General features: G+C 43.0%; 1 long non-coding RNA gene across 1 annotated transcript; it reads right to left on the reverse strand.

Annotated features, from left to right (window-relative positions):
* Window positions 1-2,702: 2,702 nt before the first annotated feature.
* Window positions 2,703-7,157, reverse strand: LOC119526793. Its single transcript, XR_005215261.1, has 4 exons — window positions 7,122-7,157; window positions 5,179-5,236; window positions 3,276-3,327; window positions 2,703-2,734 (listed from the first exon to the last, which is right to left on the reverse strand). It is a non-coding gene; the product is annotated as an uncharacterized LOC119526793 (long non-coding RNA).
* Between the last annotated feature and the right edge of the window lie 7,667 nt (window positions 7,158-14,824).

Raw genomic sequence — 14,824 nt, forward strand, 5'->3', positions numbered from 1 at the left:
GTGCGAAGACACTTACCTTGATATCTGTGCTTAAATTTGGGTCTAGGGTCATATTCTAACAAAGATGGGTCAACAGGGCCACCTGCAGAGACCACATGTGTCAGCCTAGACCAGAGGTGTTGAACACAAAGAATAGAGACTACCTAGGAGGCCAGTAGTAGATTTGTTCTCTATGATAGGAGTACTCACTGGCCTCATCAAGAGGAAAGCAGACTTCCAGATCATCAGATATGAGGGCCATGTTACTGAGAGGCTCCTGGCAGTCAGACAGGTCAGGGCAACTTAGCAGAATCAGAGAGCCTTGATCCAGTATGTCCAGCTGTAGTTCATTCATTTCCTCCTGTTTCTGCACCTCCCTAATGAGTGTGTAGGGGTATGGATGGATAGACGGTTAAACAAAGAGTGATGGCACAGCACAGTAGAGCATCTCAGCTAGTCCTCTTTGGAATTTTAGTGGAGAGTTCCTGAAGGCAAGGAAACATCTCCTGAAAGGGGAAGGGAACAATCCTCTTATCACTAGGGTACAGTATGGCTGCTGATGTGGGGCATGAGAGTGAGAGTAGCAGTTGCTCAGAGGACTGGGTGCATAAAATGCTCATGAACCCTACATGGTACCGTAATGACACAGCATACACAGAGAAGCATAAGAGTTGCTTCAACAGTTGGGCATTAATTTTTTTTTAATTTACATGTAGAGGCCATGTGAATAAATATTCCTGACATATCCCCCAGAGATCCTATGACTCTAGGCCTCCTTCACTAAATAGTGTGGCTTGGTACAGATTCTGGTTTTCTAGTTACTTTTCTTGCCATAAAATACCTACCAAGGATCTAAGGCCAACCATGCAGAAGCAGATAAGCATCTCATTCTGGTTTTATCCACATAGAAGAGAACATTTGATTTCTGAGACTACAGAAAATCCCAGAGACTAGTGAATTTATTTTGAGTCAGACTGACATTCGCTTACTGAACTTGAAAAATGAATTAAACTGGGACGGATACAAGCACTAAAGAGAAAACAGTGTTGTCAAGAGAGATACTTTGTGGATGGCTGAAATGATGTGATAGGCATATCTTGTAGTTTCTGTTTTTCACTGGATCTGAGTTCTAGAGAGGTCACCCTTGCTTCAATAGCTCATGACTCTTCAGTTACCTGGGGGCCACTGGCTCTTGTCCTTCCTTCTTACTGTAACATTTTTCTGCAAATAAATTCAGACACGGACTGTCACATTAAGGAGTTCCTTCTTTCCACATTACAAATAGAGGGTACTATATATATACATGGATATAATTAATCTTGATGTGATAATAGGCATTTTTGAGAAGAATATTTCAGGAAAACTCAGATTGTGTCTTGTGACATGCGACCAGGTTAGCTTTCTTGATCTATCAGGCTGCCTGTCCATGATCAGTTAGATCCTCATCACAATGTCCTCTTCCCCAAGTCTGTGCAAATAGCTAATATCACTTTTACTTCCCAGAGATAACAGGGCAGGGAACTTGCCTCTGTGCATTCAGGTGTTTTGACCCAATCAGTTATCCTAATTTTCCTTGGTTTAGATGAGACTATCCGCTGTTCCTAGACTGATGGATGAAATCTATAAGCACTCAAAAGAATGCTTGGTGCTACACAGACAGTAGGATCTGTGACCACTCATGGGGTGGGGGAGAAGGTCCGGGTCCAAAACTGGCCATAGGGGAAGATCTGACATAGGCCATGGTCGTGGTGTTTATCTTCTGCTACTTGGTGAGCACAGAATGGGGTTTAGAACCTAGGAGCCATGGAACTGACAGCCCCAAAATTAGAGTCAATACTGCCAAAATACTTGGGCAGCCATAAGAACCCCAGAGACATTGTTCATTGAAGAATATTAACTACAGTATGAAGAGGAGCTTTTGCTGGCACAGCAGTACCCGTGGGCAGTGGTAGCTGAAATTGGTTTTTGCTCATTTACACTCCACACTGGAGGCTGTTTGTGTCCTTGACCCAGCGGTGTTCTATGAAGCCTAGGTCATATGTGAGGCAGGAACTAGGAAGAGGTATCAAGACACAGAAGGATGTCAACCACCTCAGAGGTAGAAGAAAGGAAGGATTGGAAACAGGAATCATGACAGGAGACCTACAAAACAGCTGGCAAAATGGCCATAATGTGGTTATCGCCAGAGGAGCTTGGTGGAAACAGGTCAGGAAATGCAAGGTGTAAGGTCACTGCATGAGAGTTGGGAAGAGCACCTTAAAGAAGGAGTTTGACAGAAACTTGCTCTGAGTGTATGGTCACTGGGTCTCCCCACTCTGGCCTCCCTTGGGATCAACAGCTTGCACTTCCCAAAGTGGGCCAGGGTGAGAATTCGGAGCCTAGAACTAGGAAGACAGCAAAAAAACCTGACCCACCTGCTATCTGTTCGTAAAACTCTATCCTAGAGTCTGACGCAAACCAAAGTGGATCTGTGGGACCTATCTCCAAAATAACACCTCTCAGTCTAGACAGGGTTTTGAGAAGAAAGTATCTGGAAATACCTCTTGGGCCCTTGCAGATTTATTTTCCTTACAATGAGAGTACTTACTGGTTACATCCAGATCACAGCAGACTCCATGTTCATGAAACAAAGAGAGTTGCTGCATGGAGGCTGTTGGGAATCAGACAGGTTGTTGTGATTGGAAGGACTCAATGTTCATCCACTGAGTCCTGGAGGACTTCCTGCATTGTGTCCTTCACCAGATTCCTGCTGAGCCTAGTAGGGTTGGGAGGACGGATGATTAATACAGAGGGTTTAGACCCCAGAGTGTCCCAGCTGGTCCTCATTGGAAACTTAAGGGAGAGGTCACAGAAGGCAAGGGGCCATTCCTCCAAAGAGAAGAAAATAATCCTAATCTGACTAGGACACAGTGTGGCTGCCATGGAGGCTGGAAACACAGAGCAGCCATTGCCCAGGGCCAAGGAACTAAGGCTAACAGTGCAGAAGAGAGATATGCAGCTCACCCTGGTTTTAACCATACAGGAGAGAAAATCTGGTTTCTGTGAGTGCAAGAAATTCCTGAGACTGGTTAGTTCACTTAAGGTCAGAGTGACTCCAGGTAACACAAGGAAAATGACACCATTGTTAAAAAGGCTATGTCATCAGTGGTTCTGTACTTGAAATGGGAAGTGCATTAGCTTTTGTTCATATTTGTGTCTAGAATGCATGGGCTACCTTGTACTTCTTTGTGTGTTCTTTCTGGGATATTCCCCATGTTTAACCCATACACTGCCATTCCCTGGTCTTCCATTTTTACCTGCGATCTGGTGATTCGTGTTCTTCCTCATCCTCCTCATCTTCATAATTTCCTGAAAACAAATTCAGAAATGTCCAGAGAGACATTAAGAGTTCCCATTTTTCCCTTTACAAATGCAACATCCTTTGTGGTCATGGAGACCTAAGTTATCCTGGAGGAGGACAGAATCCAGTGAAATTCTGCTGAAATTCTCATATTTTATCTTTACAGGGATGGCTGGCATGAATTTCTGATCCAACGGGCAAGGTGTCCCTGATCTCACATCATGGCATCCTCTGTGTGAAATTGGTCAAATGTGAAAAATATTTTCTGTTCATAATCTCATGGGATACTTGTCCAGCTTCCCTGTGGACTTCTCCAGCTTTGTTCTCCATCCTGCCCCAAGGCTGGCCATAGAGCTCAGTGGCTCTATCCCAACACAGCCCTCATGTGCAATGTACTCCTTTCTTTCAAGGGAGTTCTGAGAGCCCTGTCCCACTTCCCTCGATATATCCGAGGACTTCACCAGGATTTGCAGGTTGGCACTTGCTGTTTAATCAGGGCAAATTCTTCCTATGTAAGATGTTCCCATATAGACCTTTATTGACCACAAGTTCTACTACATGAAGTCTCTAAGCCTCCTCCTACAGTGAGGTTTTCCTCTCTTCTTGAAATTAATTCATGAATATTATCTCATTTGATTACCTCAGAAACCATGCAAAGCACTATTTGAGCCATTTTCCAAATGAGGAAACACAATTCCAGGATGGAAAAATCAATTGCCCACAGTTTAAAAAGGCAGTGCTCAGGCTCGATCAGAGATATTTTGATACTACCTACAAGGCTGTATTCACTCTGACAAGCTGCCTGCTCTCATAGCCTTCTCTCTGCCCATGGACACTGAAGAGGTGTTGCCGTGTGCCCTAAAGTCCAGTGACACTAGGGATGAAGGAGATACTTTTAATCCTATAACCTCCTCCAGAGTGTTTCTCATCTGCTTCTGCCAGGGCAGACCTGATCCTGTCATGGCCCCAAATGTGGAGCTAAATGCAGGATTGCAGGTACAAACATCTCTTGTGGAGTTGTTGGAGTCTCCTCTGAGTCTAGGAACATGGAGCAGGTCAGTAAACACAGAGCCTGGCCAACTGACCTGCACTGAGTGTATAGACAAGGTGCTCTGCCATCTTATGTCCCTCACCCAGTTGCTCCAGGAAGCTCTGTGTCTGGTACTTGTCAGGGTCACTGTGAGTGACGACGTCCTTGAAGTGCTGATTGAGTAGGAAGGATGTCTGCCTCCCTTCCTCTACTTTCTGTCTTAGCAATGTTATTTCTCATGCCAATCTCCTGATTTGAAATGGGGAGTAAATTTAAGAGTGGAAATGAGCTAGCAAAATGTTATAAGGACTTTCATAGAGATGTCTATGTGTATATCCCCAACAGCCCTCCAAGCAGAATTCTGGCCCATGTATGCTGACCCATACATGTATTTTCTGCAACCACTCAGTGAAAAGAAGCCCTTGTGGCATTGTACGCACCCAGATAATTTGTGCATTCTGGGCCTCTTCTGTTCAATGTTGTACCGTAATGTGAAATTTTGTTCAGTTAAATTCTGTGCTATGCAATACCTGAGATAATCTAAAGTCAATCATGAAGAAGAGAGAAATGTATCTCCCCATGATTTTTAACCCCACAGGAGAAGATAACTGGTTTTTGAGAGGGACAGAAATCCATGGGACTAGTTATTTCACCTTAGGGCCCACTGCCTCTATGGGCACCACAAAGGGAAAAGACAAATGTGTCAGTGGCCAATATCATCATGGATGAGTGACTGAAATTGGTACAATTGGTAGAATTCTTCATCCTTGCATCTGGAATCATTGACATCTTTGTTTTTTTTCAGGGATCATCCCCATATTTTACCTACCAGCCCCTGGGAACAGGTAGTCCTTGTATATCTTCATCCTTCTTAACTTCAAGCTTTTCTATTAAGAAATACAGAAATTCCAATCAGATATTAATAGTTCTCCCTTCACCCATTACAAACAGAGGACTACGTGGGCACAGAGACATATGTTGTTGATGAATGAGTTGAGGATACACTCAGAGAAATGTACAGATAAGTCTCAATTTGACTTTAATGAAATGGCCCTCATTGTTTCCTGATCTATAAGTCAAAGTTTTCTCACTCTGTTGATCACAAATCAGAATGTGCTGTGCCTGAAAATGGGCAATCCCATCACTGGTTTCTTTTCCAGTCACGCAATGGACTTCTGCAGATCTGTCTTCCTTCCTCCCACAAAGCTGGGTTCCAGACACAGGGTCTCTCTGTCCCAAAATGGCTTCACCTAGACCTGCTCCTACCCTCAAAGGAAGAGTAATGCCCCTGTCCCACTTCTGTCCATACTTCTAGGGACTTCTCAGGGAACTTCAAGTCCACAGCTTCCATATTATCAGGGTATATGTTCTCTAAGAAAATTTTCTGGTATAAACCAATATTGCCCAAAGCATGAATTACCATATTAATTCTCTAAACCAATCCAGAAGAGTTAGGTATTTTTTTTTTCCTTTTCTCATGCATTTATGAATTTTACGTCTATTTTTATGTGGGATAGCTGGTATCAAACAGGCAACATATTGTTTGAGCCATATTACAGATGAAGAAACACAAACTCAAGATAGAAAAATAAGGCACAAACAGTAAAGATAGTGCTGAGGCTAGTGGCTGGGAAACCACATTTTCTACCTGGCTCTATTCACTCTAACAAGCTGTCTCCTGTCACATCCTTATTTCTGTCTGTTGACACTGAATGGATGCTGCCTTCTGCCCTAAAGTCTATTTTCTATCAAGGATGAAGGAGACACTTTTAGTTCTATGACCTACACCCCAGTGTGTTTCTCATCAGTGCTCACATCCAGGTAGTCCTGATACTGTTGAGGCCCCAAGTGTGAACTGGAACACAGGGCAGCAGGTACTAAAGTCACTTGTGGCAGTGTGGAGGTGTGGATTTATTGTGAATCTGAGAACTTGGAGTGGCTCAGTGGAAGCAGGGTTGATGGCCAACTTGTGTTGAAGTTGCTGTAAATATTCTCTGCCAGTCTGCATCCCTCCACCACTAGCTCTGAAAAGCACTGTGTCTGGAAGTCATTGGAGTCCTTGTATATGAAGAGGTCCTTGAGGTGCTGATTGAGTATTTCAGAGAAACATCTCCCTAACCATAACTTCTTTCACAACTGGGACAGCTCTTGTGCTTTATCTTGAATTAGGAAATGGTGTTTCCTATGGTAGGATAAAGGGACTTTTAAGACTGGAAATAGGGTAATGATAAAATCGTGTGGACTTCAGTAGATATGTCTGCGAGTTATTTCTTCAAGAAGACCACCATGCAGAATTCTTGTAAAGGTTTGGTAACCTGTTTATGAATATAGGCTCCAGTGGTATTGTCAAGTGGCAGAGATCTTTTGACCTCTAGGGACTTTTCTTTTACTATTTCTATGGGATCTGAATTATTTCCTCAAGTTATATTTATTGCTATGAAATGCCTGCCAAGGCCAACAATGCAGAAATGAGATATGTATCCCACCCTGATTTTAATAACACAGGAGACAAGAAGCAATCTTGGTGAATTCAAGAAATCTCTGACCCTGGAAAGTTCAGCCTTGGGTTAGTCTGTGTCTATGTAACCTGGAAAATTAATAGGAAGCAGAAAACAGAAAAACTGCTAGGAAGACAGACAAAATTCTTTAAGGGATACTTCAGGGTTGGCGAAATTGAAAATCAGGCATTAGCAGTAGTTGTTGTTTTTCCCTGCATGTGAGCTCTCTAGAAGTCACCAATGCATTATTAACCCATGTGTGTTTAAGACTTACGTCAGGGCCACTGGCTTTTTACTTTCCACATTCTGGTGCTTCTTTTGATTTTCTGCAAATAAAAACAGACAGGGACAGATACATTACTCAGTTCCCACTTCATATGTACAAACCCAGGGATATAAATATATTCTGGGAAGTAACAGGGTATTCTGAAAGGAAATTCCTATGGCAGGCCTCAGGATATGTCTCATGAGAAGTACAAGGTATGATTTCTGGAGCCATGTCCCTATGTGTTAGATAATCGTAACAATTTTTTCAGCCCTGAGACTGCGAAGCTGTTAAATTGTACCCCAGAGACAATGGGTCATTTTACCACATGATTTCCAGGGGAGTTGCTGCCAGATTCAACCTCTGTCCCAGCAGATATCCTGGTGTTTCTTGGTTTAGATGAGAATCTGTATGAGACTAGTCCACAGAGGGCAAGATCCTTGACCATTCATGGAGGTAGTCTGGTGCCAGGACTCTGGCTTTGCCTGTAGGGAAAACTGCTGCCACAGACAATGATAGTGGTGTTTATATTTTGGGACTAGCTGCTTAGACAAAACTGAGTAAATAAAGACTGGGGTTCAGAGCCAAATACACATGGAAACATTATCTCCAAACATAGACAAGACTGCCATCCTCTTTGGAGAATGAAAATGCTCTCCAGAAAATATGTAAGAAATTTGAAAAAGGGGTGATTTGTCCCATCTTAAATAAATGGTCAGATAGATGCTACTGTACACATAGTACAATGATAGCAAAGAATTTGCCATGAAAGTCTCACATTTCTCCCTCTGGCATTCATTGATTCAACAGCCTGCATTGACTAGACAGTGCCAGGCATCAGAGAAGTTTCTGGAGATGCAGGAAGACTGCAAAGCTCCCCCATCTCACCAGATGTCTGTGCTTAAGACACATTCCTGCAGCCTGATGGAAACTAAGAGGGGATGAAGAGCCTGCTGCCAAAGATAACTGTCATCCTAGACAAAGGTGGTCGGCACAGGGAATGTGGCAGCTACCTGGGAGACCAGCACAATTTGTTCTCTATAATGGAAATACTCACCGGCCTCAGTGAGAGAAGAACAGACTTCTTGCTCAAACATGAAAGTCGTGCTGCTGGGACGTTGGTGAACGTCAGGAAGGTCATGGCAGTGGAAGTCAGTCAAATGGTGTTCGTTGTATGTGTGCTGTTCAGTTTCATTCATTCCATCCTCCTCTTGCTGCTCCCTAAAAAGCCTGGTGGGATATGGCCAAGAGACACTTAAACCAAGGGGGACTACAAATCATAGTTTCCCAACTGGCCCTGAATGGAAGCATATGGACTAGGGGTGGGGGTGGGGCGTGAGGGGGCTCACAGAAGGCAAAGCGGCCATAAACACATAGAGGAAAAAGAAAAGAATCCTAAAACTGGGGCTGATTGTGTCGGCTGTGGAGGCAGGAGAGAGAGCAACAGCTGGCAGTCAGTGCACTTACCATGCTAGCATGCTGATGAGAAACAGACTTGATACCTATTCATGTATGGTGGAGAAGTGAGACACAGCTCATATAGAAAACCTTTAGAGTGACTTTAAAACTTGTGTATAAATTTTGCTTAATGGTATGTGTGATTGCCCAGTGAATACACTTTCCTGAGTCCTTGTAGACTTCCAGTAATCTTGTGCTTTATATACCTCTTTCCTTTAATATTGTGGCATGGTATGATTTATCCCCTATTTGCTGGTTTCTAGTTCCTTTTGTTGCTAACAAACTAGGGTCGTAATGCTTTTCTCATCCTAGCATGATCGAAACAGTGAGAAGAAGTGATTCCTAGAGTTCAGGAGATTTCTGAGATATTGTAGTTCACCTAGTGTCAGACTGATTCTGGGCTAGTACACTTGAGAAATTAACAGGAAGCATAAACCAAAAAACAATCATCTAAGAAAACAGACAAGATTCTTAAAATGGCTACTTCATGGTTGGCAGAAAGGATGAAATAGATAAAATCATCTGATTCTGTTTTTCCTGGACCTAAGGTCTGTAGAGGACACCATTAGATATGTAGACTGTGGTTATCCACCTTACCTGGGAACCACTGACTCTTGTCCTTTTTCATCTTTATGATTGCTTCTGATTGTCTGCAAATAAATTTGGACAGGGACAGTCTCATTAGGCAGTTTCCTCTTCATTCATTAAAAATCCAGGACCATATCCAAATACTGGAAAATAGTTTTCTTTGTGTGAGAACAGGAAATGGTGAGAGGAATATTCTAGAAGGTATCAGGTTTTATCTTGTGGGACATGGACAGGTTTGCTTTGCTCTATCTTTGGGCAGGCAGTTCTTAATCAACATCACAAAGTCCTGTGCCCTGAGTCTGGGGAAGCAAGTAAACATTTTTTGTTTCCTCAGTGATTATGAGGAAATTGCATAGCTGCTTTCTTGAAGTATGGCTGCTAGATTCAGCCTTTGCCGCATGAGATACCCTGGTTGTTCATGGTTTAGATAAGAATATACACCGAGACTAGACCCATGGACCCAATCTGTAACTCTTCAAATTGGAAATAACATTTTATAATACATAGTGGACCAGATCCTTGGCTGTTAATGGGGATGTGCGGGCCAGGATCCATGCGTTGCCCCAGGGAAGGCTGCTGCCACATACCATACATGTGCCGTGCATCTGGCACTCATGACTTCTTTGCAAGCACAAACCAACTTAGAAAAAGATGGACTGGGACTCAGAGCTGAGGAAAACTGTAATCAACATGTCCCAAAATTAGAGTCAAGAGTGGTGACCTGTCAGGTGCAAATATGTGCTCCGTATACATTGTTCAGGGATGAATATTCACAAGAATATTTCAGGGGAATCAAGATGTTCTTTTAAAAGGGAGCTCTTACAGATGCCTGGGTGCATCTCTTGCAGTGGTGCCTTCTGTTTTCTTTGATCCCTTCATTCTCCCCACTAGATCAGCCAGTTTCCTCCACCCTCCACTACCCTGAAAAGGCCTGGTTGAGAGACATGTTGTGGAAGTCTAGAAGGAGTATGAAGATTCTGGAACCTGCTATCTGTGCTTAAACTCAATTCTAAAGCAATATTCAATCTAGAATGGATGAGCAGGGCCAACTGCAGAGACCACATGTCTCAGCCTAGACCAGAGGTGGGAAGCAAAAAGAAAATAGAAACTACCTGGGAGGCCAGTAGCAGATTTGTTCTCTATGATACAAGTACTCACTGGCCTCATCCAGAGGAAAGCAGACTTCCAGTTCATCAGGTATGAGGCCCTGGTTGCTGGGAGGCTCCTGAGCAGAATCTGAGCAGAATCAAAGAGCGTTGATCCAATATGTCCAGCTGTAGTTCATTTCCTCCTATTTTTGCACCTCCCTAGTAAGTGTGGATGCACATGGAGGATAGACAATTTAAAAAAACAGTGATGGCACAGCACACTAAATTATCATAGGTAGTCCTGTTTGGAAGGTAGTGGAGAGTTCCTGAAGGCAAGGGGACATCTGAAAGGGGAAGGGAACCATCCTCTAATGACTGGACAGAGAGTGGCTGCCAAGGGTGCAGGAGAATGAGAGCAGCAGTTGCTCAGAGGACTGGGTGCATAAAATGCTCATGAACCCTCATGGTACCGTAATGACACAGCACACAAGGAGAAGCAGAAGAGTTGCTTCAACAGTTGGGCATTAATTTTTTTTTGAATTTACATATAGAGGCCATGTGAATAAATGTTCCTGGGGTATTGTTAGACCCCCAGAGATCCTATGACTGTAAGCCTTTTTCACTCAGTATTGTCACATTATATGGACACTGGTTTTCTGGTTACTTTTCTTGCTGAAAAATACTGGCCAAGGATCTAAGGCTAACCATACAGAAACAGATAAGCATCTCATTCTGGTTTTATCCACATAAAGAAGAACAGTAGGTTTCTGAGACTACAGAAAATTCCAGAGATTAGTGATTTTGAGTCAGACTGACTCTCACTAAACTTGGAAGTGAATTAAACTGGGACTGATACAAGCACTAAGGAGAAAATGGTGTTCTTAAGAGAGATACTTTGTGGATGGCTGAAATGATGTAATAGGAGTATCTTGTAGTTTCTGTTTTTCACTGGATCTGAGATCTAGAGAGGTCAGCCTTGCTTTAATAGCCCATGACCCATGGAGCCATTGGCTCTTGTCCTTCTTCCTCCCTAGTATCATGATTTTCTGCAAATAAATTCAGACAGAGACCATCACATTAAGGAGTTCCTTCTTTACACATTACAAATCCAGGGTACTAGCTAAAGACATGAATATACTTAAGTAATCTTGTTATGATAATAGGTGTTTGTGAGAGGAATATGTCAGGAAAACTCAGATTGTGTCTCATGACATGTGACCAGGTTTGCTTTCTTGATCTATCAGGCAGACTTTCCATGATCAGGTAGGTCCTCATCACTATGTCCTCTTCCCTGTTTATGAGAAAATAGATAACATCACTTTTTATTCCTAGAGATCACGGGGAACTTGCCTCTGTGCTTCTCAGGTTTTTGCCACAAGATAGAGACTTTGCCCAATTAGATATCCTAATTACTCTTGGTTTTGATGAGAATATCTACTGTTCCTAGACTGATGGATGAAATCTATAAACACTCAATAGAAAAGAATGCTTGGTGCTACACAGATGACTGGATCTGTGAGCATTCATGGAGTGGGGGAGAAGTTCCAGGTCCAAGACTGGACATCAGAGAAGATCCTAACACAGTCCATGGTCATGGTGTTTTCCTTCTGCTACTTGTTGAGGATAGGCTGGAGTTTAGCACCCAGGAACAATGGAATTGGCACCCCCAAATTTAGAGTCAATGCTGTTAATGAAATTGAACACCAGATATACTCCAGGGAAATTGTTCATTGATGAATATTAGCAACAATATTTCTGGAGAGATGAGATGTCCCATCTTGAAGAGGAGCTCTTGCCTGCACAGTAGTACCCTTGGGGCAGTGGTAGTTGAGAGTTGGTTGTGGCCCCTTTACACTCCATGTTGGGGGCTGCCTTATGTCCGCTGCACACCAGTTGTCTATGAAGTCTAGGTCATAGGTGAGGCAAGAAGTAGGAAGAGTGAAAAGATGCCTGGCCAAAGGATGACTGTGCTGAAAATTTGTTCCTGGTCTCTTTCAAAATATGTTGCATCTGTAGCACTTGAGTGCAGAGACAACATCTCTCCAATTTGAAAGAGATGGTGAGCACAAAGAATAAGAAGCCTCCTGGAGGCCTGATGGAAATTTATTCTCTTTATAATGGAGTACTCATCAGCTTCATGTGGAAAAAGATATATTTCATGGTCATTAAAGAAGAATGCACTACTGCTTGGAAGCCTTTGGGAATCAGGCATATCATGCTGACTTGAGGGGGTCAAATAGCATTCATCTAATGAGAAATGAAGGCCTTCATCCACTTTCTGTGTCTCCTGTATTTCAGTGATGATCCTAGTAGAGATAAGATAGAACTTTAAAGAATGATGGCATAGCACACTAGGGCCTCCCAGCTGGTCCGTTTTGGAATGCTTGTGGTGAGTTCCTCAGATCCAGCTGGCTATTTGATAGGGGGCATAAGAGAAAGGTCACAGAATACAGAGTGTACAGCCATTGAAAATGGAAGAAAAATTTCTTATGTGAGGGCAAATTGTGGTACATAGGGGCAGGAGAGAGAGGTCAGAATGTGATCAGTGCTCTGGACACAGAATGTCTGATGAAGGGGGCTCAGCTCTCTGTATGGTACATAATCATGACGCACAGGCCATGGTGAGAACAATAACATTGACTTCAACTTTTGTGCATACATTTTGTTCAGTTTTTTGTGCAGAGGCCCAGGGAAGTCTTGCCCCAAGCTATTCTAGATTCTATAATGTCAGTGCTTCTTGGCTGCTTTCTCTCAACATTTTCCAATATGTGCTATTTTTTTCTCAGTTACTTTCTTTTCTATTAAAATATCTGCCCAAATCTAAGGCAAGTTGTGCTGAAAGCAGACATACATCTTGTTCCAGGTTTAACCACACAGGTGAGAACAGGTGGTCTTTGTGGGTACAGAAAATCCCTGACACATACTGGTTCACCTCAGGTCCAAATGATACTCCAAGCACCATAAAGAAAATAGACAACCTTGATTCAGAGAATGACATCACTGTTGGTTAAGAGAATGGAATTCATTCAATGAGCATTTTTTCTGTACACTTACATGTGGAATCTGGGACTACTTTTGATTTCTCTATTCTTTTGGGGACACTGTCCATGTTTTCTGTGATAATTACGAAGCCCTGATCTTTCACTGTTACCGGGGAACCAGTAGTTCTTCTTCTTCACCCTCCTCGTCTTCATGATTTTCTACAAAAAAAGTTTAAAAATGTACAGGTATACATTAAGTAGTTTAAACCACGTGTTACAAAGTGGCCTGTCTGGTCCTGGAGACAGAATTATTTAGGATGAGTTCAAGATACAATGAGAATTTTTCTAAAATACCACATAATTTGTTTTTCAAGCAAATGAAGTGAATTGGTTTTCTTATCCATCTGGGACAATGTTTCAGATCTGGATCATTATCTTGGCCTGCTCTGCCTCAAATTGGGCAAAATGGGCAAATGATTGTCCATCAATCCTTTGAACTTCTCCAGGTATATCTCCCAGCCTTCCACAAGGCTGGTTGCCAAACCCAGCAGCTCTGTGGCCCATCACGGCTCCAACACAGACCCACTCCTTTCTCTGAAGTATGGAAAAACAATCCTGACCCACTTCTATCTATACATTGGGGCCTTCATGGAGACTTACAAATCTGCTCCTGCTCTGTTAAGATGAGAAACTGTCTATGGAACTTGTACCAATATTAATCAGAAAAGAGATGGTCTGTGAAGTAGAGCTTAGGAACAATGGAATCAGCGTGTCCCAAATTTAAAGTCAAGAGTGCTGACCTCCTTGGACACCAATATGTGCTCAAGGAACACTGTTCACAGATGAATTTTCACAAGAGTATTTCAGGAGAATCAAATAGTCCATCTTAAGAGGGAGCTCTTGCAGACTCCTGTGTGCATATGTTGCAGTGGTCCCTGCAATTTTTCTTGATCCCTTCATGTTCTCCACTCTGCCCAACCATGTGGCACCACCCTCCACTAGCTGGAGAAGGCCTGGGTGACGGATATGTGGCAGAAGGAAAAGAAGAGTGCAAAGATACATGACATTGGTATCTATGCTTAAATTCAGGTCTCTGGTCATGTTCTAACATAGAAGGATCAACAGGGCCAACTGCAGAGACCACCTGTGTCAGCCTAGACCTGTGAGCACAAAGTTTGTCTAGAGGTGATGAGCACAAAGAATATAGAGACTACCTGGGAGGCCAGTTGGAGACTTACCCTCTATAATAGGAGTACTCACTGGCCAAATTCAGAGGAGAGCAGACTTCCAGTTCTTCAGACATGAAAGCCATGTTACTTGGAGGCTCCTGGGAGGCAGGCAGGTCATGGCAACCCATGGAGGTCCAAGAGCCTTCATCCACTGTGTCTGGCTGTAGTTCATTCATTTCCTTCTGCTTTTGCAGCTCCCTAGTCAGTGTGGAGGGGTATGGAAGATAGATGATTAAGCAAAGAATGATGGCACAGCACTCTAGGGCCTCCCAGCTGGTCCTTTTTGGAATGTTTGTGGTGAGTTCCTAAGGGCAAGGGGACATTTCCTCAAGAAGAAACAAAACAATCCTGCTCCGATTAGTGCAGAA

Source organism: Choloepus didactylus, chromosome 2 (genome assembly GCF_015220235.1).
Source record: "Choloepus didactylus isolate mChoDid1 chromosome 2, mChoDid1.pri, whole genome shotgun sequence".
Taxonomy (NCBI): Eukaryota; Metazoa; Chordata; class Mammalia; order Pilosa; family Megalonychidae; genus Choloepus; species Choloepus didactylus.